We start from the raw sequence: 6000 nt of genomic DNA on the forward strand, positions 1-6000 counted from the left end.
CTGGTGAGTTTTGGCTTGGAAAGCAAACAGACTTTTGCACAGCTGAGTAATGTGTTTAGCTTTAGATTTGGCCAGAAAATAAAATCCCGGAAGATCTTTCTACTTGGATGGAAATAATGTATGTTACTCTGATATTACTCTTTGGGATTCACTTCTGTTATTACTTTTATAGCTGATTGCAGTGCACTAATATGAGAGAGCCAAATCTCAAAAGACTTAGTGAAGTCAGTGGGAGTTTTGACTGAGTAAAATTTAAACAGTCTCTGAGTAAGGTTTTAGGACTCAGTTTATCAGAAGATTCTCATTGGCACCTGAAATACTTTATGTCCTGGAAAAAAATAAAATAATAATAAGTAACTGAGATGGCTTCTGGGGTGCAGGCAGGCAATACGGAAAACAACTGCAAGACTGTCTTTGAGTAACACTACTAGGTCACAGTGCAAAGGACATTTCCAGGACAGAGCAGAGGACGGTATGTTAGAAATGCCATCATACACACAGCACCGAAGTCAGGAAACTGCTAAGGCAAGCAGGGTAACGCACAGGAGACAGTCGGCATCAGCCCCAGCTGGCCCCTCTACATTATTTAGGTAAGAGGGATGATCTATGGAGCAGGAGCAGGAGTTCAGAAAGGTGGCTTAAAACTGCATCAGTTCTCTCTTGAGCTGAGATTTCTGTTAATGCAAACCAGAAACTCATGCCTTATGTGTTGTTGTTTTTGTTTGGTTGTTTGTTTGTTTTAATTTATGTCATGATGTAGAAAGTATTGGTCTGGCTGGACTCTCCTGAGCCTGACTCCTGCTTCTACCAAGGCTCTTTGGCAGCGTAACAGAACTCCTTCACCAGCACAAACCAAGCTCCTACCACCACCGGATCATACGATAGTCTCAACTGCTATCTGATTGCTTTCTAAATAGTTGTACTTTTCAATAGATTTCGGGCATTTGTAGCAAGAAAATGTGAACTATATGGATTGAAAACCGGCATACCAACTAAAAGAACATTTACTATTTTTAAAATCTCTATTTTTAAACTAATGTCATGAATCACTAGGTTCTGTCTCTGGGGTTTTGAAGGGTTGCAATTCACATCACTTCCCAGCTCCAGAGGGTGAGAACCATTTTGTGTTCTTTCCTTGAAATTTCCATTAACTGCATAGATCACTATGCAGTATCACTAGGTATCACTAGGATAGCTTTGCAATTGGGACTTCCTTTCATTAGAAGGTAGTTGAAGCCACAGATGTTTTTTGTATTATATATAATAAAATACTCACCTAAACATATAAATTCTAGGTTTTCTTACACTCTGATATTAATCTGGTTTGCGTGTTAGCCAGCTGGGTATCAGTGAGGCTCTCTATTTAATCAGCAATCCTCTGCACTCTATTCATCCTTCCCTAAATACATACACTTGTAAACATATAGAATGGTTGAAAAAGTAATTCAGGAGTCCTGGTACAAAATTTTGAAGTATCACTATGAAGCCCTGTACATTTCTCTTCTGACCGGTGTATTTTCCTGGAGAACAATGTCTCTCACTGGCATGCACCAGTGTGCATATACATGCATTTTTCACAGTGGGGACAGTCCAACAGCAGAATAAGTTGCCCAAAGATGTCTCTATCTTTGTATGTTTTCAAGACCCAGCTGGATAAAGCCCCAAGTAACAAGGTCTGATCTTGTGGCTGACCCTGCTACGAGCAGGAGATTGGACTACTGCTTCCTGGCATCCCTTCCAGCCTCAATTATCATGTAATCCTGTGATTCTAGGACTACACAGTGTATATACATATTTTTTTACAATGGGGTTTGGAAACTTTTGCCTTCAAATAGTCTCCATACCGCCACATTGTACTGGCTTGTGTAAGCCAATAAAACCTATATAATACCCTGGTTTTCTCTGAAGTTACAGTGTTTGTGGTAATTGTATCTATTCAAAATAACAATGCCTAGGGTGTAAATATTTTATGAAATAAATTTTAGAATACACATTAGGGTTATTTTTTCCTCTGAAATGCCTGGGGGAAATACCTTAGTTTTTCTAGTTACCAGAACTGAAAATTCTTGGTGTGTATGGCTGAGCACACTTTTAGTGTAGGGTGTACCTGATCACACACAGAAGGGTAAAAGTGGAGGATATAAACCAAGGAGAGAGATAAGTCAGAGCAGACAAAAGAATGAGGAATGCAAGAGAGGAGAAACAACATCTGGTGATATTTTTCCTTGGTTAAATAGCATTCATTGCTGTCCTGAGAGTCTCCGTTGCCAGCTTTACGCGCTGATTGCACACAACTCCCACTGATTCCCTTACAGAAGAGGTTTCATGCAGCTTGTGACATTTTTGCTACACTCTCCCCTCTGTTCTCTCATTTATCTTCCTTCTTTTCTTCCTTTCCTCTGCCCTAAAAGAACAGGATTTTTCTTCCCTCTCAGCTTACAACCTCTCAGGGTTCACACCCTTTTCATCCTTTCTCCCAAAGGCTCTAGCAGTGACCTTTCCAGAGAAAATAAACTTTGAGATTGCATAGTGATTAGGGAGATTATCCACATTAAGCATTACCCTTGTGAGTATGAATATAACAAAAGCTCATTTAAGAAACTCAAGCACTCTGCTGTAACTGGCAGAGGTATCAGCTACCTCCTGCAAAAGTGGCCCTTTTATTCCACTGCTAGATTTAATCAACTGCTCGTGTCTGTCATCTCAACAAGCAGCCCTGTTGCTTCCCAACATTTGTATGAGTTAGAAATGCTGCTGCTAAATCACCAGAACAATTGTATTTGTTTCTAATTTTTCATGAGATTGTTCACAGGGAGAACGGTGGCTAGGCTTTTGCCTTCCTGTCTGCTTGCCCTGTGCTTGGCATATTTTGATATCCCACTCATAATTAAGTTCATACCTATTTTTACAAGGTAGAAGGGCATTAATTAAATGTCTGAAAGCAAACAGAAATGCCTGCTGTTTCTTCACAATATTTCTCCCTGATGTTCTTCCCACCTCCATCACTGTGGGGATTAAAATGACATGGCATGAGGCAGAACAAGAGGAAAAGTTCATTTACTGGGAGACTTCACTCCAGTGCAGAGAACTGTGCAAGCCATAAATCTCTCTACATTATCATCCCCCTTTTTCCAACCAAGTATCCTGTTGTCCCAACAAATTATCTACAGGGCACCACTTGTCCAATAATTTGTCTCTAAGATAAATATTTTGACATTTTCCCTCCTTTTAGAAAATACAGGCATGAGGTGTTTTAAATTAAGGCTAAAGAGTTTGTTGAGGGTTTGGGAAACTCTTTTGAAGTCCAGAAAAAATCAGTTGACAGCTCTGATCATTTTGGCACGGCACCAAGAATTACAAATGCAAGAAACCATGTGATTGCCTGTTACTGCTGTCTCCAAATGCGAGTGTCACCCTGGAGGCTTTTGCTCTGTTCCTGTTCGCTTCTTAAGCTCTTCTTTGTGCGAACGGTTAAATAAGTGTGCTTTAGTCGCCTTATGGTTGTTAAATTCACCATGACAAGTGTAATATAAGCATGCCTACGAGAAAATAGGCATCTACTAAGCACTTAAATGTTGATTTTCCCTTTACAAAAAAAGAAAAGCAAACAAAAACATCCAGTAACTCTCATGTCAGTCATGGTCAGTTTGGTTACATGCGAGGTAATACATGAAATCCAAAAAATATATATTATAAACTTTCTATTTCTGATAAGTGTAATAAATGTAATGTAAAACATTTATAATTACTTCTTCTTTTAAAAAGCAATTACAGATGCAGAAATAGCTATGATTTTATGAGAAAACGTGGTCTCTTTCCATAACAGGATGCACAACCACTTTCATTTTGATCTATGGACTTCATTTCCCTGATAACATAAGCAGAAAAGTTCCCCTACTGTCAGATTAAAACCAAGTCAGAATGCATGTTGGCTCAGTACACAATTTCAGCTTTTTAGCCAAAATTTTAGCTCATATGAAGCCTCAGTTTAATACCAGTTTTGCGTAGGTGTTGTATTCTTGCCAAAGAAGTACAAAGTACTAAATTTTTCCAGCCATAGACGACAAGGAAGCTGAAGAACTGCTAAAGAAGCTAGTGAAGATCAGGGGTCAATGCTGTCTACCTTACAAAGAATTGCTTCTTTACAAAACAAATTGTAATGCAAGTTTGGAGGAGATAGGAAAGATACGTACTAATAATGTGTTTAAAAATGATATAAGCATTTTAAAATGGAGCTTCCCAGAAGTGAAATTCTTAGCTTAAGTCATCCTGGTTTGTTCAGTAGGTCAAAACCAGGGCAGTTGCAGCACTGCCTCTCCTTGCAGAATCGGCACTGAATATTTAATTTTTTTCCCAAGTATTTTCATGACCTCACAGTACCTGTGGAAGAAACGGAGGACTTCAGATAATTCTGGCAAGGTAGAATTCAAAGAGTAGACTGAATACTTCAATGGCAAGCTTGTTTGCATTAGTAAATCTGTTATGGACAGATGAAAAGAATCATTCTGCCGATAGAATTAATATAATCACTATTTTTAAAGCATATTTTCAAGGTTATTCTTTCAAATATATATAATTGGGTTAAACCGTGAACCTGTCAGAGACACAGTCCTCAAGGCAGTACCCTGGATGGAAGGATTTTGACTATTTTGTTACATATTTGTAGCTTAACGATGTAACTGTAACATCCAGTAAGCAACCTGCTAGAACAGCATGTAATTTTTCAGTAAAATATATTATAAAATGATAGTAGCCTGAGAAGTACAGTCACCCTGTTTGAAGTAAGGCAGCCAGTTCGGAAGCCCCATGTCAATGGAGTGAGTGAGGCTCCTCTCCAGGTTAACTCAGGGAACCTAACCTGGAAGCTTTTTTCCACTGCTTATGTAAAGACCCCAAACAGGAGGTACACGAAAACCCTCATTATGTTTGGATTTAAGACAGGTCCCATAGAAAGAAGACACCTATGGAATGAACGATGAGCTCTCTCTACTGTTATTTCCTAGCAGATATAATTTCCTACAAAATTTTCTCCGTAAATTTTTGTCTTTAAAACAGCCCTTAGAAACTGCTCTTTTTGGAACAGAAAGATGTGGCTGCAGTTTGTGCTTATTTATTTAGATTCACTGCTTCACCATTTCAACTATTTGTCTTATCCACCCCCAGCTGTTCACTGTTTCAAGTTATGCCTGGAACAGTTGCTCATTTGAGGATTCCTATACGGCTGTTTATGTGTCAAGGTAAGAAAAAAAAATCAATCTTAAGAAAAATGTACTTTATGAATAACAGTTCCCAGTTTGCTTAACTGTGCTGTTTTGTGTAAAAGTGTTCTCCCTGCTTTCATTCTGGTAGTTTAGTGTACTATCCTGTAAACTTGAACCACACAAGGTTTAGTGTTTGGAAAGGTTTTATGAGCTCTTTACCAAACTAATAAAATTTTACAGGCAGCAATACCATGTTCTCCATGACTTTCAGATTCAGATCTTGTTTCTAAATCCTCTTTTTTACACTAGAAAAACATGTCCATGCATTACAGGAAGCACTACTAGCAGCATAATCGGTTTGATGAACACAGTCGTATACATGCCAGTAAAATATGGTAAAAAATACCAGATCCTTTTTGCACTACTTCCCCATTAAAGCCAGCGTTGTGATAAAGGTGTAAATATCCCTAGTCTAGCCAGATCCACAGAGAAAAGCACTTTTTTGGCTTGCAAGATGAAATGGCTTTAGGCTGTTTCCTTCATTTTCTTTTGAATGTGACATCTTCCAATTAAGATGTGAATTACAGTAGGATTCTTCATGAACACAATCCAAAAACTTTACACCTCAAAAACTGGTTTCATTTTGGCCGTGCATTACTGAAGAAACAAGAGACCATACATATCCAAAATTATCTTGAAGAAAGTTGTGACCCTGATGGAATGCAGTAGCTGCCACAGCTGAATTTCAACATACACTGAACAATAAAGTGATACACATGGGAAGGTTTACATCTCTTGT

Source organism: Anas platyrhynchos, chromosome 1 (assembly GCF_047663525.1).
Source record: "Anas platyrhynchos isolate ZD024472 breed Pekin duck chromosome 1, IASCAAS_PekinDuck_T2T, whole genome shotgun sequence".
Classification (NCBI taxonomy): Eukaryota; Metazoa; Chordata; class Aves; order Anseriformes; family Anatidae; genus Anas; species Anas platyrhynchos.